Source organism: Tribolium castaneum, chromosome 1 (genome assembly GCF_031307605.1).
Source record: "Tribolium castaneum strain GA2 chromosome 1, icTriCast1.1, whole genome shotgun sequence".
Lineage (NCBI taxonomy): Eukaryota > Metazoa > Arthropoda > Insecta > Coleoptera > Tenebrionidae > Tribolium > Tribolium castaneum.
In genome coordinates, this window is record NC_087394.1 from 12,716,440 (window position 1) to 12,743,762 (window position 27,323).

The following is a 27,323-nucleotide window of genomic DNA, read 5'->3' on the forward strand; positions in this document are numbered from 1 at the left end:
TCACAAAAGATTAACCTGTGCACCTGCTGTGTGCATAAAGATAATGGGAATTGGTACAAACGTGTGCTTTAAATATTTAGTCGAGAAAATACAGTATTTGTCTACCTGGAAAATTAAACAATTTTTTGTTTAATTTTTGTTTGTAACTAGATGTTGCGAAAGTTGAAATCATTCACTGAAACAGCTACAAAAGTATTAAATGCAGAATTATCAAAAATGTTCAAGACTTATACAGTGTCACAGCGAGTGGAAAACTCTATTAGTCACCTCTAAATGTTACAAAAGTAACTGTTTCTTCCTAAGCCATAGATACTAATCCTCCGCCTCATCTAAAATTATTTTCAAATATAAAGGCTGTTTCGGAAATGAGCTACAGTACAAACTTACGCTTTTTTAAATGGAACACCCTACATTTTTTGCATTTTTAAATGTACTTAGCTTTTAAAACTAATGATTTTGACCTAAACTTTTATCGGTTGATTTTGCTTAGTTTCTGAAATATAACCATAACCAAAGCAACTCCACTGCGAATCATTTGAACGAGTTTATACAGAGATTTAAAAATTCGCCATAAATATTAAAATTTTAATTATTTTACTGTAAAAGGTGATGAATAATGGCCTAAGAGTAATATTAAAGTTATTATTAGCTGAAAATTTTAACTTTTTGACCACTGAAACAATACTTAATAATTTTTAGTGATTTTTTTAATGTTTAAAGTTAAATATCTTTTAAGAAATCAGCAAGAGATATTTAACTATTATTGTTTTTAGATAGACAATTTAAAGGTCTTTTAGATGCAAAAATAAAAAATAGGGTGTCCCATTTAAAATTTTTAACTTATTTAACTTTTAAAAAACCTTTTTTTTTGATGGAAGTGAGCTAAAAAGAAATACATTCTTAAACTTTGAATATTCTACTTTAAAGTGGTGAAAGTCACACCAATAAAGGTTTAAGTCAAAATCAATAGTTTTAAAAACTACATAAAAAAATGCAAAAAATATAGGGTGTTCCATTAAAAAAACATAAGTTTGTATTACAGTTCATTTCAGAAACAGCCTATATGTGAGGCAGAGGGTTAGTATCTACCGCTTAGGAAAGTAAAATTATTACTTTTCCAATATTTAGAAGTGAATAATGGACTTTAGCTACTCACTGGGACAGCCTGTATATAGGCTGATTCATGTGAGAAAGCGAGCCTAATTACAAAAATAAAACTCAACACAAAACACATTCAATGTATAATACAATGCGATTTGACTCAACTTTCATCTTTACCAATTTGCACCATTTAAAAGTTAGAAGGTGCCAAAGTTCACTAGTATTATTTTCGGTTTTTTTTTTGGTTTTATGAATGGAATAATTGTCTTTTATGAAATTTGCAACACATTTCTTTAGTTTTTTCTTATTTTTGTATTTTCTTATTTTTGTGGACGTTCTAATACTCTCACTATTAAAGACACTTACTATCGCTATCCCTTGTTCGTGCTTTAAACAAAATCTATTATTATTAATCACCTCAATTAACAAATTAGTTTATTAAATGAATAAGTACAGGTTCTGAAAACTTTTTAGTTACGATTTCATAAAAATCGTTGTTCTCGGAGTATAGCAGCCTATTTTAAAATTGGTCTCCAGACCTCTAGTTCATTGATTAGTCAAAAAAAAAATTGAATATGTTTTAAATTTTTCCCCTACTGTCTGTGCCTATCTAACCTACATTCTAGACATTAGGGAAATTCACTGGAATTTTACTGATAAGTGATAAAACTATCTAACCGTCTGTTCGCTATGTGGGAAGAATCAAAGTGTTGTTTAGAAAAAAAGTTTCAAGAGCATTTCAATTTTTGAAAAAAATCTGCCAGCATTACTTCCGACATAATATACAGGCTGATTCCAAAAACCTCTTGAGCAGTGATAAAAGACATCAAACTGAGTTAAAAGTTCCTATTACAAAAAATTGTTTAAGCCTTTTTTCTCAAGCTTTCCAAAGTTGAATTTAGTTAGAAGAAAAAAAGAAATCTTGCAAACTTAAACAGATACCTATTGAAAAAAAATCATCATTTGATGTCTTATGGTTATGAAGTACGCAACATTTAAAAATTCCCAAATTCAACAATAAATTATTTTCGATATCATTGGAAACAAAAGAGCAACAAGTAATACCTACCGTTCTCAAGGAAACAAATTAAAAAATATATATTAAAATAAAAACTTAACATGTTTGGAAAAAACCTGATTTCATTTTTAAACTGGACGTATTTTATTACTATTCGAAAGTTTGTCCGAAACTTCTGAATCACCTGTATATGAAGAAACATTTCTTCATGTTTATCTGCTATTGCGCTAAAATTTTCGGTAAAGAAACCTAAGTGAGAGTTTAAAAAATATTTTTTTAAAAGGAGACATGTCGCATATTTCTGAACTTTATAAAAAGAAAAAATATCTCGCATAATTTCCTGGTAGTTCTCAGCTTTGTTATTTTTCCATCAACTCAAATTGGTTTTATATGCACAGGATGTTCCAAAATTGACGCACTAAATCAGTGAGATATGATAGAAAAATGCTTAGAGATATTAAAGGAAAAAATAGAAAAAAATGTATGTATTTAAGTTATTAATAAATACGAAATTTAAGTAAATAATATGACCAACAATAAAAATTAATTATTTGCGAAATGGTGAAATAACACCAAGTGTTAACACAATTTTTTGATGGATTTTAATTTTTGTAATTTCAAAAAACTATTAGGGCCTAGGAGTAAATTAAAAAAAAACATCATTGTGTTAGGGAACAACTGTTATATGTCAACATAAAAAACATTACAAAAAAGTTAAAACTGAAGAAGATAACAAAATAAGTTTATAGCTCCAGATTATAAATTGTTCCAAAATTTTTCCCGTCACCTAAACTTGCTTCTATACTTACAGTTAGTTCGGTAATTTTTAAGCACCCTGTATGTAGGAAAACATACGTCTTATTTAAATGGATTAAAGTAACATAAATGCAAAAACAAAACACAATAAATACCTTTGAAATTTTGACACATCGATTTAAATTATTTTATTACTTTAAACCACACAGGTCGATGCAAAAAACTAAAAATAATGTACCGTTCGAATAAAAAAAGAGTTACGCCACTTGGATAACGTCTAACAAAATGTTGTCCTGAAATATATTAAATTATTAAAAGATAAATGTAATAATAAAACAAAAGAAATGACACTAAAACATATTGATACTCGAACCAAGTTTAATAAAAATCGATTACTCCATAAAAAGTAATTAAGAAAAAACAAAAATAATTTTTGAATTTTTGAACTCTCTAACAATTTTTTAACGGCTTTATTTTCACCCGGGGGATCTCCGGTACCCTTTTAACCATTCTTTTTATTCCACCCTGTATTATAAAATATTATTTGCGGAATGGACAAGAAATCGCTCAAAATAACAGCCCGCGATGTTTATTTACGTCCAATTTGGTCCGTTCCTGACCAGCGCCCCGGCAATTATTACTTTCGCAAAAAGTCGTAAATTTTTGGTACGAGGTGTGATAATAGCTCGCCTCATATTATCTTTTATTGCAGATTCATCTCGTTTCCGAGTAAAATCTTCAACACGCAGAATAGAGGAGAGAGCCAACAACGGCCGTTATCATAAAATCCGATGTCTCGTATTTCTTAAAAGCCAGGGAAAAGCGCGTTTGGACGCCTTCGCTATTAAATATTAGCCATGATGTTGGCAAAAATCGCCGATGAAATGAACTCGTAAGACTCCTAAGTCTTCAAGCAAAGCGGCAGGTGTGGCTTTTGTTCCGAGAGTATTTATTATTAATAGCTTATAGATTACGTGTACAATAAACCTTCCAAGACAAACAAAATCAAATGGAATATTCAACACTCCTCGGGCGTTATGACTGCTGCAGCTTAAATGAGTTAAGAGACAGGGAAAGGGAAAACTCCAAGCGCCTTAATTCAATTATCTTTGCTTCGGTGTTAATGTATCTTGAAATCAACATTGTTACACGCTTTTAGAATTTATCTTTTGGCGTCTGCTTGAGCGCGCCATAATTTGACCATTATACTGAAATTCCAACTCGATGAAAAGTTAACATTTCATCTATTTCATACTTCATACAAGATAAAAACAATATTTGCTTGTCATCTGCAACAACGTAGTGATCAATCATTCTTGTTCGTCTTCAGCCAATTTATTTGGGAATGCACGTCACATCCACTTGATCTAGACGTCCATGGGAACAAACTACGTTAAATTAAATTAAACATTTGCACATTTTAACTTAGAAAAAGTGGTGTTATTTGCATTGCAATTAATTGTCACGTTACCCTGAAAATAAAATCTCAAACTGAATGCATTTTTAATTAACTTCTTCGTTACGTTAATGCGAAACACTACACAATAGACAATGCCAACGTGAACAAAGCAATGTTTGTCTCGTATCCGCACACATTAGGTTAATTCACGTAATATTCGCTTAAATGCTGCCATCAAAATCGTGTCCTTTGAAGTAAGTGCACTTTTGCATCCTGAACGCATTACAGTAAACATCATGGACAAGGCATAGTTAGAGTGTCGGTCTATTGTTTGAAGATTAAATTAATGCAATCGTCGTCTGGAATGAGGAAGTGCAACATTTCAACTCCCAAACATTTGAATTGTAAATTTCGGTCTAAAAATACTTTTTGGTGGAATGCCTCGCAGAACGTTTCATTTAAATAGTCATTAGATAAAAATTGTATTACCTGTTTGACGGAAAACACAAAGGTTATTGATGGCCTAAAAAAGTGTATTCAATAACTGCCCACGAAGTCGAGGTTAATAATCTCTGATTGTGGAAGTATTGAAAGAAGGGTGATTTTTATTAAATGTGTATGGAAAGTAAGTGATGTGTCTGAAAGGTATTTTATCAGAAAGTTTATTTGCCAAGCAGGTATTTAGCGTATTATTCATTTTCGCGTGTTTCCGGGCGATAAAATGCTACTTGCATTTTTTATCACAAACTCTTTCAATTTTTTTTAAGTACATTCGTGATCACAATTAAACAATATGATATTTTCAAATTGTTTTTAAATGCCAATTAAATATTTAATTTTCAATTAAATATTTACTTCCAATAACTAGCCACAAACTTAATTGAGTGTGTTGTTAAATGCATCAACGCAGACACTGACCACAAAACAATATAATTTTTCTACTTTAGTTTTTACAAATTGTTCATTGTGAAACTGAAAGTAGTTTCACAAAGAGAACTTTTGTGCAATTCCTTTTAGTAAGTTTTTAGAAGTTGTATTGGCAGTGCTGGGCTGGGTGTCAACAGTCATCAGGTCACCACTGTAATTTAGTGTATGATCTGCCAATAGCGCCATGTCGTTTATTGATAAAGCCCAAATAATTAACAAAATTAAGAGAAAGTAGTTTGAACATATTTTTAGTTAAACTAAACATAAACAAAACATACATAGAAAGTAGAAAAAATAGTATATGACACTCGTTTTATAAGACTTAATTGTGGCACTCATTCGCCTTCGTCGTGCTCCAAAACCATTCGTGCCACAATAGAACGTCTTATAAAACTCGTATAATAATATACTATTATTAAACTGTTTTACTTAAAAAAAAGTTAATTCTTTCTATCTTTTTTGTCTACATAGAAATAGAAGATGTAAAAATAATCCTTTAGAAGTGAATCGTTGTGCTAAGTCTTTCGTTCTTGAATAATATATCTGATAAAAACCGCTTCCAATAAAAAAAGAAGAAAATGTGTAGATAAAAGTCTCATCATCTCGTCAAAATAAATAGTACAATTCTTTAAATAACTTTTATTCAAGACAAGACGAGATCAACACAAGTCCTGATCTTCCTTTCGAAGATTTTGAGTTATCTAGTATTGTTCTTAATTTTGTCGCTTCATTTATCGTCATATGAGCAAAAATTACAGAAAGAATTGCTGTTTTGCCCTTTTGATTCTGTAATGCTCTATCAGATACGACTTATACTTATTTTGGGTAGCACAACATAGGGAATTATGACCACTTTCCTTAATACAGTGTATTTTCTCTTATTGAAAGACTGTCCGTTTAAGAGAAATCCCCTATTAAGCGGACATTTTTGAGAACAAACTTATGTGTAAGCTAAGGATAAATGATAAATGAGGACTTAATTCTAGAAAATGAGAGCCTTGACATAAATTGTTCAAGTGTTAAAGATAAAGTGCAAGAGAGGGACCATAGATGAGCTAAATATGTTAAAATAAATAAATAGATTCTGTCAAGTGGCGATAAGACGGAATTTTTGTTACTAATTAAGTATTTGGGAAGCTTATTTTTGAATACGTTTTGTTTGCTTGTTTTGTTAAAAATAGTTTTGGAATTTTTATAATCTTTCCTACAATAGTTTTGCATTATCAGATGTTTTTTACAGAAGGTCCTTTATAAAAAAAATACAAAATTCAGCAAATGACATTATTAAACACTATCGCTAATGATAGTGTCTCCTACTCTAAGACCCGGTATTTTGGTTGGCGGTAAAACCAAATTAATCCTGGTTTGACATATTCGTACAATTTTAGTGCTTAGTTAGATTTAGGATAACTTAATTTGTATTCATTTTTGCAATCTTTTTTCCGTATAATACCATTGTTATTTTCTGCGACTTTTGTGTGTTTTTGTTTTTTTATCAAAACAAGGTGGATGTTGGTTTTTTGTTTTTTATAGATAATCCAACTTTATTACGTTAGTGTAATTCTCAGTTCTCAATAGAAAAGCAAAAACTTTGTGTCTTTCGTTTCCAAAGTAAAACTTGGCAGTTAAGAATCTTGTTGGAAGTCTTATAAAGATTTTGTCTTGCTTTGGACTTCTTTGCGCAATGAGGTGTTGTCTCAAAATTTATTTCACACTTCAGGATAATAAGACCAAAACTTTTCATGATTTGTCTTTTTGCTAGCCTTACTGCCAATAACTTTGATATGTTAGATATTACTTATTAGATTCTATCAATCTTGGTTAACGCTGTCTTCATGAGGTCCATCAAAAAGTTACTACACTTTAAAGACCTAATGTTACTCTTGGTAAGAGTCTTGTTGGAAGTCTTTTGGTCTTGCAGACAATGAAGCCTTGTCTTCGTGTTTTCTTGGTCATGATTTTAGATTTCAATACAAGATCAAGATGACACCGTGACTTTTCTCATCTTTTTGCCATTGTTAAGCTTTCCGTATCTCATTTTTTAATAAAGTCCATCATGAAGTTACAATTGGTAACACTAGTTTGCAGTACATTTGTTGCCTCAAATTTTTTTGCTGTTAAGTAACTGATTTTGAACATGCCAACAGATTTTTTTAGCTTCAGATTTGGAGATATAGTTAGTATTTGACCTCAGGCCACTTGTTTAAGAAAATAAGGTGCAGCTGCAATATTGTAGTTTTTAAGAAAATCAGATAACTGAAGAGGGAAATAGTAAATACGACTTAGTAAAGAGCAAGATACACTATACAGAAACAGTTATGGGTTCACGTTAGAAAACTTTCGATTCTGATTGTACGTGATTTTAGTTGAGATGGACTAAAAGAAGTTTTCCCTGAATTTATTTAGAAAAATGCACATAGCTTTTTTAGTCAGTTACTTTTTTGTTCCATCATATTTTTTATCTGTTGTTGAGTAACTGTTGGATCCTGAAGTCAAGGCTGCCAACAGAATTTTTCTACCAGCTCTAGTTTTTTAGATATACTTAGGTAACGTCAGGACTTTTCATAAGCTCTAAAATGGAAACTCAAGTTGACGGACGTTAGATTTGAAATTTGCACTTCAACAGTATATAGAGTGGTATGATTAAAAAAGTATTTGCTTTTAGTCCAAGTAAATACTCCACGTCGTAGTTTTTACTTCAAGTAAATACAACGTATTTACTTCACAGTATATCGGGTGATTCAAAAATATGTGGCATAATTTTAACCACGAATACCCCTCTACAATTAAGAATAGATAGGATAGTATTTACTGACCCACCTCAAAAAATTGGAAAATTACAATTTTTCAGAAATTGGTATGGAAAAATGGTTTTTTGAAAATATTTTTGTTACCGTTCATGCGATTATTATGAAATTTTGCATGTCAAGAGACACAAAGACGCTCTTTGATATGGTGTAAATGAAAATCTTGTAAAAGCTATACATTTCCGGTGACAAGGGGCGCCCTTCCAGTTTTTAGGTGCTAACTCAATTTTTCGGCCTATAAACACGTATTTTTGATACCAAAAATCAAAAGCTCAATTATTTGTTTATAAAAAGGAACTCTTGCTTCATATCGCCAAAATGTACCGTTCTCGAGTTATTTGGGATTAAACTAAACTCTACACCGCAGTGCAGAATAAAAAAGTATAAATTTTGAGCGTACCATTACTTTGGAAACTGTCGACTAAGAATGACACAGCTGTCATTGCTGTCACATTTGATGTCAATTTCATTTAATCTGAAGTAAAGTTTGATTATTTCTTGATGATAATAGTTAAAGACACGATTATGTGTTGGAAGAAATAATGCATGAGCTAGCGGTAGCCGTCCCGGCATCACAACATGATCTGATGCCACACCACCAGAAAACGATTTTCCCTCCAAATCGCTGTTTTTATCAATATTTCAATACTTGCATTATAAAACTATCTATAACCCAAATAAAGGATTAAAACGAGACCAAGAACATAACCTCAACTGTAACAAATCACAAAATAAAATCTTATCAACCATTTATAGTACCATTATTGCAATTTTTCTTTAATAGGAAGGTAATTTAATCCACAGGTTGTTGAAACCTGCAAAGAATAACGCACGGTTTAATGTTTATTTACATTTTTAAAAATTACAAGAACTTCAACAACAATAAGCAATAGCGCGCTAGCTGGCGCCTGTGCTATTTTTCGTAAGCGCGAAAAACAAATCATAAAGTCATAACAATAAAAAAATTCTTTTAGTATTTGGAAATGATGCCCTGATCACCCCATACTGGTAAGTCAGTTAAAAAAATGATCCAGGTTATTATTGTTGTTGACAAACATTGACTTCATCATTCATATTTTCTTTGATATTCGCGCTTATGAAAAATAGCACTGGCGCCAATTAGCACGCTGGCGGCATTTGTTGCTTTTGTGCTCATTGTTGTCGAAGCTCTTGTAATTTTCAAAAATGTAAATAAACATTAAGCCGTGCGTTATTCTTTTGTGGATCAAATTAACTTCCTATTAAAGAAAAATTGCAACAATGGCATTACAAATAGTTGATAAGACTTTATTTTGTGATTTGTTACAGTTGAGGTTGTGTTCTTGGTTTCTGATCGTTTTAATTCTTCATTTGGATTATAGTTTTATAATGCAAGTAGTGAAGTATTGATAAAACCAGCAATTTGGAGGGAAAATCGTTTTACGGTGTGAAAACCTTGTGGTGTAGTCTCAGATCAAGTTGTGATGCCGGGATGGCTATCGCTAGCTCATGCATTATTTCTTCCAACACATAATCATGTGTTTTGCTATTATCATCAAGAAATAATCAAAATTCACTTTGGATTAAATGAAATTGACATCAAATGTGACAGCAATGACAGCTGTGTCATTCTTAGTCGACAGTTTCCAAGGTAATGGTACGCTCAAAATTTATACTTTTCTATTCTGCAGTGCAGTGTAGAGTTTAGTTTAATCCCAAATAACTAGAGAACGGTACAGTTTGACGACATGAATTTCTGAAAAATTGTAATTTTCCTATTTTTTGAGGTGGGTCAGTAAATACTATCCCTACTATTTTCATTTTTAGAGGGGTATTCGTGGTTAAAATTATGCCACATATTTTTGAATCACCCGATATTTGTAGTAATTAGTAAAAGTAAATACTTCAGACTTTGCTTTATGTACTTTGGTATGTAGAGGACAATACTATGGAAACTTTTAATTATCTGTAGTATTTGCTTCATCGTGAAGTATTTACTGAAGTTTTTGCGAAGTTGCTCAAGGAGTAACTTCGATTTCGTGATTTCGTCAAAAAACTGTTTAAAATAGCTATTTTCACCAATTAGAATACAAATCATAGACAAATACGAAAAATTTTAATTCTTCTAGCTTTAATGCAGAGAACATAAAATGGATGAGGACCACTATAATCTCTAAAAAATCAGACAGGATCAGGAAATGTAATAAAAATGGAAATAATTTTAAAAAATCTCGTTTCAAGTTTCAAGAAAGTGATGAGGATTTTCTTCTTAACCACTGCGTAAAACTGAAACTGCAAACAGGATAGCGCACACCCAGAGACCTGCCAGAGCAATAAGGCTTACAGATTTGTACCTACTAATACTAAAATAATATTAAAAAATTAATATCCTTTAACAAAGCATCAATCCTTCGCATTTGCTTCCCAACATTATTTTTACTCTCACGTATGGTCAAAATGAGAACTATTAACTATTGTTGGAAAACTTTATTAAAATCTGTTAAATAAATAAGATTAATTCACTTTGGTAATTAACACGTGTGAACTCTTTCACTGCCTAAAAGTTTACACTACAGTAAATGCTACAGAGTAAATGCTTCTACTTCAAGTAAAAGCAAATGCTTCTTTTAATCATACCACTCATTGAATCAACTATTAAATTTGCGGTAACAGGCAAACAAACAGTGAAACCAGTGTAATCATTTCTTAACCAGATGACATATTTTTTCTACGTTAGCTGTAGTTTTTGCTTTTTCTTCAGACGCTGGGTCCAAGCTTCAACGCAAAATTCAATTCAGCTCTAAGTTTAATAATTATAACATCCATAATCAATTGTGTTCTGCTTTAGGACAAGTACTTGATTTCTATGTTCTTCTGGGAGAATTTTTTTTAAACTTGTTCATTTGTGTTAGGTACTTGAATCGGTTTTAAAATGAAATGCCCTTCGCTTCTGGTAGGTGTTTGGAGGTGTATTCATGAATACCCATAAACAGTATACACCTAGCTGGTCAGGTGTAAAGATAGCACCCGCTTTAGATAACCTAGAGTCATTGAATGAATCAGAATGAGGTCAAAACTGACACCAACTGATAATAAAGAGGATAAATTTAGGCCAAATAATTCAAAAGGCCGCCCTCCACAACCCACTGAAAAATGTGTGTAATTAGTAGGTTTGTTATGTTAATTAATATCCACCGCATTGTCTTTATAAATAGTGAATAAGACGAGTTCATTAATAATGCCGGCGGCTTTATATTTAAACAGTGTCCGCATGAAATAGTTATACTAATGGCAACGTGGGTAGACAGCAAAGGCCCGCTCTCCTTGCTAAACACACCGACATACCTGCAATGTGTCATCAAACAACAAGTTATAACAACCAAACACGTCTATCTGGTGTTTCATCGCACATTGCACAAATCGTCACCTGTTTTCCAGATCTTCGTGCGACAAGAAGTTGCATCTGGCGACGTCGGTGAGTGCTTCGTTACGCCCACATTGCCCCATTAACGTCCAGCTGCAGAGTAAAAATGAGAAATATTGAATAAAGCTGCTCTTTTGTATGCCCATTTCAAAAGCAATTCCGCATGTAATGGACGTGTTACCGTGTGCGAATATATTGCGGTGCGCACAATTTCAATAAAACTTGGCCGCTTTGCAGTGATTTCGGTTGGAAGGAAATATAAAGCTCGATTTACCCTTCCGAAAAATAAAAAGAATGCACGAGTGTCAGGTCCTCCATTTCCCGTTAATTTATTTTCCTTGATTTGAATGGATGAAGCTGTTTCGTTCGTTCCCATCAGGTTTACAGTTGTGCAAGTCCACATTTTCATTGTAGTTTCAAAAGAGTTGAATATACAGGGTGGTCCAGCACAGCTTCCGCATTCTCTACCACAATTCTTACTAAAGTTGGATTTCGATATTTGTAGATGTTATTTATACTCTAGGACGCATTTTAGGAACAGATTTTTTATTATAATAGGACCAAAAAAGTGTGACCCCATAATAATATTTTTTAATGGCATGTCGTAATTTTTTGGTGCTCATTTGAATGCTTTTTTGCTACCTACTAACATAACCGTGAAAAAACATCAGTCGGTTCAAGAATTATTGTTAAAAAAAGGATTGAATCCAAAAAGCAAAAAAAATCGGTTCTACACCTTTAGTTTTAAAGATTACTAAAAATACAAACAGGACTCCTTTGATATCATTATTACTAGGGATGTGTTGAACAAAGTCTAACAGACTTATTAATTAAGTTTGATTGATCTGCGTTACTACAGGGTGTGTACATAATTTACTTCCAAAATTTTTAAACTTTAGAGCATTTTATTTTGCTTTTTTTAAATGGGAACTCCTGTTTATTTTTGTCATTCGATGCGGAATTAGAAAACCAGTAGAAAATGTAAGTCCCAACACATTCGAAAACGTGTTTTGTCAACTATTTTAATGAGAAATTTAATAATGAATAAAAGCCGAAGATGGATCTAACCCCATTTGTCATTGCAGAACGAGTTTTTAGCAAATAACTCGGAATGTGATAGGATTTACGTTAGAGTTTATGTAATAAAAACAATGTGAAAAGTAAATATAAAGTAATATAAAAAAGTACAAATTAAAGTTGACATTTCATTTTCCATAAAATGAAAACAATATTTTTAAAGGGGTGGTTTCCATTAAACAAAAATGGTGTTTCCATTTAAAAACAACAATTAAAAAACATAATGTTTACATTACTCTTGAGACTACTGGAAAAATTTCATTAATTTATGATTACCTCCAGTTGGAGGAAGTATAAAACAACAAAAACTTTTAAGAGTTGCTACCCCTAGTGTCCCGCCCGGTAGAAAGTTGACTTTGGTAAGTATTCTTACTTAGTTAAATACATTACAGATAATCTATTTAGAGAAAATCCTTACAAATTTTTATAATGAGCTTATGGACTGTAAGTTATGTGGAAGTAAGGTTTTAGAAAAAAATAAAATAAAAAAGGCAGTTGTAACATTGGATGGACCAACCTTTAACGGGTTAAAAATCAGAGAGTTCTTCATGTGAAAAACACTTACCTACGTCCAGGTTTTAGTCCAAAATACGTATAGTTCTAACAAAATCAAAGAAATAAGTTAAGTTCCTCCAATTCGCGTTTTATACTACTTTTTATTTATTTATTTTTCAAATAAAAGATTACATTGTTCTTTATGACTTTATTATTGTTGTATAGTTTGTTGTCCTTTAGTCATTTAAAAACAATTCTCTTCCATCATAAAACAGATTTGCAAAAAGTTTGGCCGTTTCGTAACTCAAAACTCGTCTTATTTTATACCTATTCACATTTAAATAATAATAATTAATAAATAATTAGAATGCTCTAACAAAAGCATCAATCCTCCGCAGTTGCTTCGACTTCAAATAAAAGCAAAAACTTTTTTTATCATATACCACTCAATGTCATTTATCAAAGGAGCACTGTTTGAATTTTTCATTGATATGTATTTAAAACTAAGGGCCGATTTTATTACATTTGTTAATTCTTCATTTAAATTTAATGTCGACTTTTACTCAAAGCTTTATTGTATTATCAATTTAATTGTACAATTTACATTAATGTTCCTTTAAGTTTAAAGCTACAACTTCTTGTTGTTTTTTTTTGTTTATTTTAAAGCTACAAATTTTGCTCATTAACGTATTTAATGTTCCATTTTAATTATGTAAAAAAAATTGTAACGTAATTGAAAGTAACAGTCGCTCTTCTTTCGAGAGTGAAGATGATGTGTGATTGTTGTAAAGACATTTTGAAAAAAAAACCACTGAAAAAAATAAAACAAAGTTGCTTCCAAATTTACGAATTTTTTTCAAAGATTTAAAATTGTCAAAATTTCAATGGTTAGAAAGTATTAATGAAGAAGATGATTTAGAGAGAACGAAGAAATTTTTTGAAGAAAACGTAAATGTTAATGAAAAATTAATTACTAATTATTCTTCAACATTTGTTCTTTTTTTAGTAATTTCAGAGTCTCTATTTTTGGTGTTTTGAACATCCCGCATTTTTTCTCTGCTAGATGGTACTGTTTTAACTTCTTTTTTAGTTCTGCCGTTTTCCCGTATTTATTTCTAATTTTCAACTGTTTGCTTTTAGGTGGTCCTAAATCTCTATTATTGCCTGCAGTTTGTTTTTAAATTGTCGAATTTGGTTTTAATCTGTGTCTTAACTTGATTTATATTCTTTAACCGGTCTAACCTTTTCAAATAAATTAATCATCTTACACTCGAAAAAAATATTCCTTTAAACAATAAAAATATTTTCTTTTTGAAAGAACTGGTTCCACTATTTCTTGTATGTTTCTTCTACATTAATTAACTAGACATACATTTTCGATACACTACCTTTTAAACAGTTTTACTCTGTTTTAAAAACACACCGTGACAAACTCGACAGCGTTTGGCAGAAAATTACCAAACTTCTGCCCGTAAAGTGGTATTAAAACAACATAACTTATATTTAATGGCGCTGCATTATTATTAAATTAAATTTTAATTTTAAATTAATTAATTTAATTAAGTTTAATTTAAAATTTTAATCCAATGAATTAAAGGACATGTTCATAATCGAAATAAAAGAACTTTAAAGTTCTTTCAAATTTTGGCAACAAAGTAATCATCACATTATAAACAATATTTAATTTAATGCTCCTTTAAATTCAATTTTGAAACTAATCCTTAATGTCTAATTATTTAAAACGGAATTAACGGTATATTTATGAAATCGGCCCTCAAGGTGAAATAGTTTGTTTTGGTTTATTGTTTTTTTAACAGTAATCCCTGAACCGATTTGGAAAAAAAATAGGGACATGTAAGAAGCTAAAAGGATATCCCCATAAGCACAAATAAATAATATGTTATTAAAAAATAGTTCATTATGGCATCATATTTTTTGGAACACACTGTATTATCAAAAATACCAGGTGTATCGGAAAGACGTGTTAATTTAACAGAGCTCGACAAATAATTTTTTTTCTATTTGTAATTTTTCAGTAAAAGTTTCACAAATTTACTTAAAAAAAATGTACCCGTCTATGGGTACAAAAACAGTTCTGAACTGTTTTCACTAGAAACGGGCAATTTAAACAAATTAAAACAACAGTAAAAAGATAAGATTAGAAAAAAATAAGAAATAAGAAATAAAAAAAGAGGAAAAACAGTAAAATAATAAAAAAGAATTTTGCAAAATGTTATATACTATACAAAATGTTCAAAAATGGTTGTTCATCAAGTCACCAATATAATGTGCCACTTAATTTCAATTATGAATGCCATCATAGTAAAAATCTGTAAAAACTATGCAAAAAAACCTTCGAATCCAAAAACAAAAAAATACACAAACAAAAATCACACAAATATAGAACACAAATCAAAACACCCTTCAAATGAAACAATTTTGCCGAAAAATGCGAAAAAGTTCAAACATTTGACAGACAAACTACGAAAGTCATTTAGATGAGGCGACACAGTGAATTTGAAGTCCATAGACAACTTGGTGAACAACCATTTTTGAACACATTATAGAAAAGTCGTACTCGAGAGTGTTCGTACGTGGTAAAATTAACACACATATTTACCAATAACTGCAGCTGTATTTTTCCGTAATGCGTTCTAGAATATACATAAAATCTACAAAATATCAAAAGTCCAACTTTACTAATAACTGAGCTACAGAAGCTCAGTATCGTGTCCATAAACGTAGTAATCAATCAATATTTCTTAGCCGAATGCAAAAAGTGTGCCAAGTTTCCAGAAGTCGTCTGAGTTGTGTGGGTCCACATTATCCGGCTTCGGCGAGCACTCTTGAAACAGAGAGTGCAAATAGGGAGAGGGTTCAACTCCGATAATCCTGCCCGAGTTAAATACTAATGATGTGCAGATTGCCTGGAGCTAGCTTATATTAGTCGAGTAATTAACATGTATCCAGAAGCAGGAGCACTGGAGAGGATCCGGCCGAACTGCGTTCCTTTGATGATATCTATACTTCCAACGTGGATCCAGAATGCTGTCGCAGCCGAGAAATGACTCGGAAGGTTTCCTTCCTTTCAACGCAACAAACCGCTAAACAACTAGTTACACACCAATTTTCGCCTTAATTGCGCTCCAACACGTTCAGAACTCCGACAGTTCTCCACTCACATAATTTGACAAAATTTTTAATTACTTCATGAGTAATGAAAGCTCGTATTTTTACACAGTTATGTAAATCAGGGGATCTTATCCCTCGGAAATTTATTATCTAGGCTTTCGGCGTCAGCTGCAGTAGCATCAATTAAAGATAATTACTACAATTACAGAACTCCAAATTGTAAGATGAAAATTTGCCATAATACTGAAACGTTCCTAGGGCACCTCTAAATATTGAGTGAACCAAAGGCCTGGGCAAAAAATGTAATTCAATTAAAAATTTATAATTTTCCTTACATTTTTCTCGTTTGCTCCCTGGAGTGTCGTGTCACAACACTTTGGTTCTTTCTTTTCTCTGCAATATTTGAGTTTTTGTAATTGCGGATTATCTGTTCCTGATCACTGTTTGTTTTGTAGAAACCCAATATTCGTTACACTTTAAAAAAATATCAGTGGAGACACTTCACTGTGTTCTCACCACCGGACTATAAAAAATGAACTTTTTTACTCAAGCCTTCAATTTTTAGACCAGAGCAATGGGTAATAGAAAAACAATGTGAAATATCCAAAAATTTGCCCAAAATACTTTTAAACACGTCAAGAGTTAAAACTTAAAGTTCAAATATCTAAAAGCTATACACAAAAAAACAGTGAAAAATCAATATAAAAGTAAAAACTTTTTTTCAACACCACAAAATGTTTTTCTTTCTAGGCAGTATGGCACTATTAAAAAACAACGAAAAAGGATGTCTCGTTTTCAAACACTCAAAATAGTGCTTTATTTCAGCTCAACTTAAAAAAATTAGTGAAGAAACACACAAGGCCACATATAGGGTGACTCTGCTAAAAGTACTTTGTACAGGTTGTTGCATCTAAACCCCACATTAGAAGTATTGAAAGTTCTGATAATTGGTGTACAGCCATAACCCGTTGGGCCCTGAATATTTTCAGCATGCCGGCATTTCCGGTTATACCGGAAGTCGGTGTTAACTTTCTTATTTTAAATGGAAAGTTATGTTTTTACTACGTTTTTGTATTTTTTGAGTTATTTCAAGGAAATTTTCATCATTTTTTAACCGTTTTCGAAATGTTTTTTTGAAAATTTTTGGATCTGCACCTTACTCTTCAAAAGTAATAACTCTGCCATTTCTAGAGTTTTAGAAATATTATTTGGAAAAGCAAATAAGAAAGCTTAGATATTTTTATTTCACTAACCCCCCAGCTTCTGGAACGATTTATCGATAGATAAATTTTGTCGGTTGGACAGTTGCTAAGGTAGAGATGATCTGATTGGTGTGTCTATAGAAATTATGGAACCGATAGAATTTACGTTCAAGAAACTGGGGCTAAGTGGAAGAAAACTTAATTTTGCAACGTTTTGTATTAGCATTCCCTATACCTGTATGTGATAATTTTCACCTTATGTAGGTTTTTATTTGACACCGACGGAAATTCCTTATTAGACACAGATATTTCTGCACAGTATGACCAAAGAAACATTTCTCACTGAATAAACAGTAAGTTCTATTAAAAATTTTGATTTCCTTACCTTTAAAACAATAGTTATATTATAAGTGATAGAAATGTATCGTTATATGGTTTCTTTCATTTAGGAAAAATAAAAATTGTATCATTTCGTTTGAAAATTTAAAGTTATGGGTGTCTGAAGTTCAACAACGCGGTCTAATGTCTATTTGAGCCTGCAATGTACTTTTTTGAAAATATTTCAGGGCTCAATTAGCACAGATAATAAAAAAATAATTGAAGTTACATCGAAACAAAATTATTTACGAGCTAAATCTTCTAAAATTTGTTAAAATAGCCAATTTAATTGACTACTTTCGTAGAAATCTTTTAGAATAGGTGATTTTCTTGAACAACGATAATAAAAATCACGTTTGTAAAGTATGTTTAATGTTTAAATTTTCCTAAGGAGACCAGACTCCCTAAAACATTATTTTTCGAAACCTCTGTATCGTAAAGCCACCCTTGACTGAGTTTGAGGAGGTGTAAGCAAAGATTATACCAAAAAACAAAAAATAAAGGTGATAATGACGCGGAAAATAGAAAATTTAAAGGGTAATATTTAACATTTTATTGTGTCAAACTTATAAACACCAAATATGTTTGGTAATTAACACTAAGAAACAAATATAATAAATTAATAAATGTAAATAAATGAACAAGTAAACAATTATATCTTATAGTGTATTGATATTTTTGTTATTAAATATCAACACCGTGTGTATAATCATTGTAAAAATCTACCACTTGCTGCAAAGTCCTCACAACATGTTTATTCATTTCGTTTGAAAATTTTAAGTCACAGGTGTTTGAAGTTCCACAAACTTAATTTTAAAAATTTGGGGTTAATTAACTTTTTTAGAAATGTGAAATATCAAAGATCTCTTTCAAAAAAGCCAAAAAAAAAACAAAATTGTTCAAAAACGACTAAATTTAGGTATAGAGAAAGCTGATAAAAACTCCCTTAAAATAAAAATGCAGTAAAAAACTTAGCTTTCCATTTAAAATAAGAAAGTTGATAACGACTTCCGGTATAACAGGAACAAATGAGTGTGTGATATTAAAGGCCTAATTTTTTCACTCACCATGATCACAAGAATTTTTCAACACTTTTTTTAGCACACCAAAAGATCAACAAACTAACCCAAAATTGATTTTTTCTTCTGATCTTCTGGTATTTGCAAAAAAATTGTGAAAAATAATCTAAACAATCTAAAAATTCTTGTAAGTAATAAACTCCTATGGCGTCAAAGATCTTATCAGATGAGATTTAAAAAAACAATAAATTGTTTTATTACTTTAAAACAAGCAGGTTTCTAATGCTTCTTATGATAAAAGTTCAATGGTGCTTAACTCGGTGCTCAATGGTAAAACAAAGTTACTTAACATAAATTTAATTCGGTATTTGATCTAAGTGAAGGGAAGCTGAAAAAATAAGCAAAGAAAGTACGTACCTAAACATGATCACTTCTAGCAAAGCTATTTGTAATAGTTCCTTGTAAAAGAGACAAAACCGCTCTGCAATGCTCAGTATTAACTGTTTTTCTCACTTTTTTTCACCACTAGATCTGTTAATCAATTACCTTAATGAGGAGAAAGGAAGTCTTTCATAAAGTACATTAAAAACTCAAAAGCTTTGAAGACTTCAAACAAGAAGTCAAGAAAGTTGTATTCACCAACTAACTAAGTAATAGTAGACAAGTGCAAGAAACTTTGAGTTGTAAAGTAAGAAAAACAATTAAAAAAATACGTAGGAGAATGAATCACTAAAAATATTTATTTCGTTTAGTTCACTGTTCGCCAAGTCTTGTGTTAATTACATTCCAAGAATCCCTTATTAAGATTTTTAGAAAAAGCTAAAACCGAGGGAAAAGGTAAAAAACAATAGAAATTAAACCGCAAGCGAAGACTGCAAACGACAAGCAGAACAAGCGTTAATAAAATTTCATCCAATCATTTTTTTATTTTTTATCCTTAATTGTTGTTTTAATTAAATTTCGTTTAAAAAATATCAAACTGAGAAAACGTTCTCAGAATCTGAATATTATTAGAACTAACTTATACACAATAAGGTAAGTTAGCAACGATTTTTGTATTTTCCGATGAAAAATCATTTCTAAAATTCAGTTAGGTATTGTAGAGGTAGTTCAAGTTCAATGGTCATTATTACAGGCCATAAAACGGGCCTTGAAACAAAAATAAAAATTATTTTCAGAACATTAATTTCTCTTTATTACATAAACACGGAGCAGATTTTTATTTTGTTTGGAAAATATTAAACCAAAAATACGATTTTATAATATCATAATTACCAAGTACATTTCCTCTGGCGAAACATAATTACAAAAACAGACCGAATAAGTAGGAATTAAAATTCGAAATACAAAATTTATCCATTTACTTAATTGTCTAGAAATTACAAATTAATTCATTCCGTCTATAAAAAACTTAAACCTACAAAACGGCCAAACGTTAAAATAATTTCCTGGCTTATTAGAGCGAGTAATTTAATGAGTAGCTAGATTACCCTTCTTCATTGAAGTGTTTTAATTAAAACCGCTGCTGAACCGGTATCTTTAGTCACACAATCGCTGGCAAACTTTTATAATTCAATACGAAAGAAGCCCAATGATAAATTTACTTAATTGGGGTCCAATTAACTCCGCCAAATCTACACGAAATGACTTTATAAGATACACAATCAATAAATAAAGTAACTATAATTTTAATTATTCGGTGGATAGTTTTCAGACTGCTCAAAATTTAAGCCTCTCTGTCAACTGCATTTTATCCGCTTTTCTTTAAAACCCGGCCTTAATTGAAAACTTGGCATTAAAAAATCATGTGTATAACCCGAGATTAAAGTGTAATTTCCTCCCTTGTGCATCGGCTTATTTAAGTGTAGACACGAAAACTAGTACAACACTTCCTCATTTAGTTATGCAAACAGCTGCTCCAAATTAGTTAACTCGCTTATCTAAGGTATTGGAATAAAACCGGAAAAAGAGAAGTTACGTCAAAATCGATATAAAAATCAGTGGCTAAAAATAGTTATTTAATAAACTAATTTGTTGATGAAGGTGATTAATAACCGATAACGTTTAAAGCACGAACGAGCAATAACGAGTGAGTTACTTAATAGTTTAAATTAACTCTTTTATTCTATTGACAAAATTCGAATATTTTTATCTCATCACCTTTAACTGCAATTTCAACATTGATAACTGCAAGAAAAACGATGTAAATTCGGTAAAAATCAGTGGCAGAAAGTGTTCATCTGTGGCCTACGTTTCCTTTCCAATATGTAAACTTCATCAGGATCAGCAATTTGAAAACGAAAAATGTTTTAATTAATATGAGTCAACAGAACAAATTGTAAATAAAAACAATACACACTAAGGTAATTCCAGAAAAAATAAAAAAATAATATCTTCGAAAATAAAAAAACACCAAAAATGTAATGTTTAAAAAACAGAGTCTGTAAATTACAGTCACAAGTTATACGTACATAGTATGTCAGGTTATTCTGAAAAATCCATTGAAACTTCAATGATGTATATTTGTAAAATAGAAGGATAATTATTATTTATCAGTAAAAAACAATGAACCTCGTAAGAAACTGACAGCTATTTAAGTAGAGTGAAGATTTTTTTCTTTAAGGATATTTCAGCCTTTAATAACAATTCCTATAAGAATTACAAGGTAAAGACGATTTCAATATCTCTAAAAACTTAATTAAATTTTTGCTAGTTTTTTAATAAAAGATGTCTTATATACATGAGCTCAATTTTTGGTTTTTCCAAAAATGTTGGTATTAATTTTTTAATAATTAAAAATAAATGCTAATTTTTTTTAAATTGAGCAAATAAATGTAACGGGCGACCAAAAAATATTTAGACTATCGGCAGAATTTTTTTATAATGAAGTAGTATTTGTTTTTTTTTTAGTTTAAATTTCTGGTCAAAATATACCGTATTTGGCTGTTAACAATTTGTATAAAACGTATTATATGAACAACCATTTTAGAACACATTGTATTTCAGAAAAATAGATTTGTGATACCAATCTGTAATAAGTTTTCTGTGTGGCCGTTGTATGAGGACTATATATACAGGGTGACCCAGGAATGCGAAATGGGTCTATAACCTTTTAATTACAATTTTTTTAAATGGAACAGCGTATATGTTTTTGCATAATTGGATTCTACGCAAAAAATATTTAAACTTTACATAAACTATTACGGGTCTATCTCTTTTCGTTTCGGAATTATTCAACTTTTTGTTATAAAAAAAAACAATTTTTGAAAAATCACTGCGAAATCATCTATAAATATTTTCCGAAAAATGTGCAACAGAAAAACACAGAATACCCTGTAGTTTTAGCAATAGCAGACTTTTACTTGAAACATGCAGATAATGTACAGGGTGTGCCAAAACGTAAACAGTTGAATAACTCATTTTTTTCAAATGGGACACCATGTATATCTTTACAAGTATTGATAGCATTTTTCATAAGCTTTCTAATTATATGCGGTTTGTATAGCAAATTTAAAGTATTTCTTAAAATGTTCAAATTTTTTATTTTTTTATTTATTTTATTATTAATTCTTGATGAGCAAAATTCATTTACGTATCAAGTAATAATTAGATTACTTATGTAATTAGTCACATTAGTACATATCAAAAAATAAATTACCATTTGACTTATCGGACTCTTGGATAACAAATGTTGGATGTAATAAAATCATTTTTTTGAAACATCTCGAAAAATATTTTAAACGTGCTATGCAAACCCTATACCGTTAGAAAGCTTATCAAAAATGCTATCAATAAATAAAAAAATTACAGGGTGTTCCATTTGAAAAAAATGAGATGTTTAACTTTTTGCGTTTTGCACACTCTGTGTATTATCTGCGTGCTTTGACTAAAAGTCGTCTATTTGCTAAAACTACAAAGTATTTTGATTTTTTTGTTGTTGCACATTTGCCGGAAAATATTAATGAACGACTTTGAAAGATTTTTCAAAAATTGTTTTTTTTTATAATGAAAAGTTGAATAATTTCAAAACCCATAATAGTTTATATAAATTTATATTATTTTTTTACGTAGATTTGTAAAACGTAGTTACGCATTTTTATGCTGAACAATGATTTCAAAGAAAATTTGATGTGTCATTTTTAGTTTTTGAATCATTGAAAAAAAAATTAAAATTTTCGTTTTTATTTTTTTAAAAACCTAAGTTGAATGTTGTAACTCTGACATCAAGAACGTCTTGGAAAATACGATGAGAGATTTAGATTCCTTGTAAAAAAGTGCTTGAAGAACGTCTTAGTTGAAAACGTCTGGTTCATTTGGTTTTCGCTTGAAAAAATAAAAACGAAAATTACAATTTTTTTTTCCTATAAGTCAAAAACTAAAAATGACACATCAAATTTTCTTGCAGATAATTGTTCTGGATAAAAATGCTCAAATTTGTCCTAATTTTACCGACCTCGTATCTTTTATAATAATTGAGGTGAAGCTCGAAAAATGGACACCCTGTAGATGTGATGATGTCTCTTGAAAACAGAAACAGGGAAGTGTAATTGCTCAGTCGTGACATTTCCTTCGTTTCAACCTAGTTTTCAATTTATTTCGCCCCAAAACTGGAAAACTGGAAAATTGGAAATTTGGAAAAAATCATATAAAGTTTACTACGTTTGTAAGCGATCCTCGGTGCGTTAACAGGTTAGCGGCAAATCCACTATTGTGTAAAATATTGGCAATCTAGCGGCCATATACCACAAGAGGAGGCCCAATTTCCGGTGGCCGTCTTTATTTTATTTCCAGCAGTTTCGGAGTCATTGCTGCGAAAATCGCAATATCTCTAAAATATGTCTATTCGGGTAAAAGCCATTGTTTCGTCCCCGCCATATGAAACATAAACCAGATAAACCAAACTTTATAGTGAAGACATCTCAACTTGTGTCGTCGACACTGCCACATATATTTTCCTTTATCAATAGGATGGCCGTTGTCGATAAACTCGCCGAAATTCCAATACAAAATTGAAACGAGGTGATATTTCTCGTGAAATTAAAAAGGTTCCTTTGTGTGCACTCTTGCTTAATATCGCATTGGCGCCTCATCTGCATACGATAAATGGCAATTTCTTGCGACGTTGCCTTGGATTATGCAATAAGCGGCGAAAATGACTTTTTGCGATACATATTTCAAGTTACGTTACGTAATAGCAGGGTTCGAAAAAGGCACTTGTTTGTGAATCACACCTTCCACTCCACATTACTGATTTTGGTTTAATTGTCCGGCCAGAATCATGGATTATTTACTCAACAAATTAGCATTGCATGTAATTGTATAGTAGAGGTTCTCGGAGACGGTAATGGTGTTTGTTTAAGAAGGTATGCATAAGTTGGCACAAGTGGAATGGTCGTGGGAGAATATTTCATATTCAAAGTTGGGTTTGACCTACGAACTTGGGTATAAAGAGGCCGACTTCGCAATAATAATAATAATGCAAGGACACGACGGTGAACTCCAAATAATAAATCACTGCGAACATGATCTAAAACATCGGAGACAAAGAACGGGATCGAACGGAGTTTACGATGAAAAACGAAAAATGCGACCTGGGAGGATTCTGCCAGTTTGATAATTTAGTGATTTAGCGGCGATTAAAAAACAGCAGTTGTTACAAAGATGCAATGTTACTACAAAAAATACATTCTTAAAAAACGGCATAAAATGGACAAAATAATCCAAAAGATAGACGTTACAAAAGGATAATTTATTTAAGATATGGTACAATGTGTTTTTAAATGATTGTCATCTAGTTAACTTTGAAATTGGTTTACAAAAATTTGTGCCGCTTTGCTCAATTGAATCCTCAAATCTGTCAGTTGACAAATCCAAATATTTTTTTTTTAATTCGTTAAAATGCAACTAAATTCTTACATCGTGCAAAGAAACACTTTTATTATCGAAGCTTATTTCCGAATTGCTAACTTAATAAACAAAGAATGGTAATATTCGATGTCCACTAGATACATATCATTAGTTATATGAAGCGGCATTTTCTGATTTTACATGAGAAATTCACAGACGACTAGATGACAATCATTGAAAAACACACTGTATTATTGAAAAGGACATACAAAGTATCCCAGCGGGCTGGAACAGTCCATTATTGAGCCTCAAATAATAGAAAATCGATCTTTCTCTTTACAAACACTCTAGATTTCAATTATACAGGGTGTTTCAGGACTTAGTTACAATACAAACTTGTGTTTTTTTATTGGATTACCTTACATTTTTTGCATTTTCGGATGTAAGTAGCATTTAACGCTGATGTTTTCATGCTAACCTGTTGATCGATTTTGCTTATAGTTGTTAGAATAATTTAATATTTATGACAATAACACGTACTTTTAAAAAAAATTAACAAAAGCTAAGAATCCAAGAAAAAGAGGCCTTTCACTACATTAGACCAGAATTTTATTTAATATAATAAGAATATAATAAATAATTTAAAGTTGAAACTTTAATAATACTAAAAAAAAATAAATAAATAATAATAAAACTGAAAAAAATATACACTAAAAAAGAAGTTTTATAAGTGTTGATTTGGCGCACGAATCTCAAGTTAGAAGATAGACAATCTTTGAGAATCAAAAACAAAAATAGGGTGTTCCATTTACTTTTTTTGAGTTATTAAACTTTTAACAAACTTCTTAATTTAATACGTTCCTAATTGCAATGGGCTGAACAACTGATGCAGATTTCACTTTGGACCTTCTTCTTTATTAAAATGGTAAAAGTCCTACTTTTCTAGGATTCTTGCTTTTAGTGTAATAATTTAAAAAAAGTATGTTTTCGTCAAAAAATCAAACTATTTCAAAAACTAAGCAGAATCGACTAATACAAGTGTAGATCAAAACCATTAGTATTACGAGTAAAAGCCAGATAATGTAAAAATAATTCGTGGGTTTAGAGGTAAAAATCATTAATTAACATTTTCCTTTTTTTAAGATATGTACGAAATAATAATAATTATTAGGTATAAAAAAATAAAATAATTTAAGACGTTATTTCTACGTGAATATTAAAAGAATAACTGCTACTTACCAATAAGTGAATGTAAGGCCAAAAAATCACAATATAAAATTAAGAAAAACGCTCGTGTGAATTTAATGAATTTTACCTATTAAATATTTTTTTACTTTACTAATTAATGAAAATAATTTTCATTTTACAATATTCTAGAAGTATTTTTTTTAATATCTATTTTAAATTTTTATAGTAGCTTTTATTTGCGCTAGGTTCGGAACAAATTTCATGTGTTTGTAGGCACACTATGGTACCAAGGATGCAATTTTTTAGGATAAGTCCTTTAACTTTATAATTATTAACTTTATCAAGTAGTTTTTCGTTAATTCTACCTCGACCTTTTACACCGAACCTTTTATACACAGAATGATGGTCATATTGACACAAAATAATTCCTGGAGATTTTTTTTTTTCTATTTAAAAAATTTTATTTTCAACCACTGTACTACATTTCCCTCTTCATCTTCATTTGTGTTTTTAATTGTTTGAACAGACAGTTCTCTCAAATTATCAAAATCACCGCATTTAAGTTCCACTTAGTACTCGTATAGTTCTTTCTTACCTTTACTTCGTTATTAAAAAAATAAAAGTTTAAAAATGTATTTACAGTCGCTCATCGAAAAAACATATCAATTTTTTTCTTTTGTATAACAACGGAGTGCATAGAATATAATATTCTCTAAAATAAACAGCTTTCGTGCCTTAACAATAAAATCTATGTGACGCTAGTTAATGACTTTTACCTTTATTAAAAAATCAAATGTAATTAGTGAATTCTAAAGTTTGGGAAACTTGCTTTTTTCATCACATTGTTTTTGTAAGCTTACTACCAAAAAGAAAACAAATTAAATCATAGGTATCCGCATTTAACTTATTTTTACTTAAAATGCACTTAATGGTTGCTTTTTTTAATTTTGCCTGTATGATAAGTAGGAACACCCTGTGCAATACGTGACAATAGAAACACCTATTAGGATTTTTTCGTTCGGTTTGTGACTCTGCATACATGTCCATTTATGATATTTTTTAATCTGCTTGAAAACAACTAGGAAACAAAAAATGTTTGCCTTCAAAACGGTTCTGAAACCTTTAGTTCTTATTTAAATTTTGATTTATTGTGCTATTATTAGACGTATTGCTGTCCCTATTATAATGATTGAATAGGCACATTGTAATTTTATTTAAATGAAGCAACTTTTCTATAGAAGATGACGCCTAGCCTTGATTCACAGCCACAATTAAAGCCACTATTTGATCATTCCATGATCAGATAAATGTCTCTATTCAGACAAGAAAAAAGCCAACGTCTAATTTTGGAAAGTGACAATTATACTAAACGTAGGTGTACTTGAAGCATTCACGGGGAAAAATATGGTACAAAACATTTTTTCTTAAACTGTAAATATTTTTTTGTGTTTTATAAATTTTTTAATAAAAAAATACTTAAACTCAAATTAATACATTTTATTCTTAAAACGACCACATGGCACTTAATTTTTACTTTATGATAACTGTATTTATTCATACAGTTTAGTTCGCAA

The 27,323-nt window shown here is 30.5% G+C and overlaps 1 protein-coding gene and 1 long non-coding RNA gene across 2 annotated transcripts in view; both read right to left on the reverse strand.

Moving 5' to 3' along the window:
* The window catches only part of LOC103312462 (cysteine-rich motor neuron 1 protein), a 166,957-nt gene that overhangs the window by 27,407 nt on the left and 112,227 nt on the right, over positions 1-27,323 (reverse strand). The gene's annotated exons all lie outside the window — the stretch shown is intronic.
* Positions 8,313-8,897, reverse strand: LOC135267290 (uncharacterized). The gene is made up of 3 exons (XR_010335706.1): positions 8,875-8,897; positions 8,724-8,823; positions 8,313-8,674 (listed from the first exon to the last, which is right to left on the reverse strand). It is a non-coding gene; the product is annotated as an uncharacterized LOC135267290 (long non-coding RNA).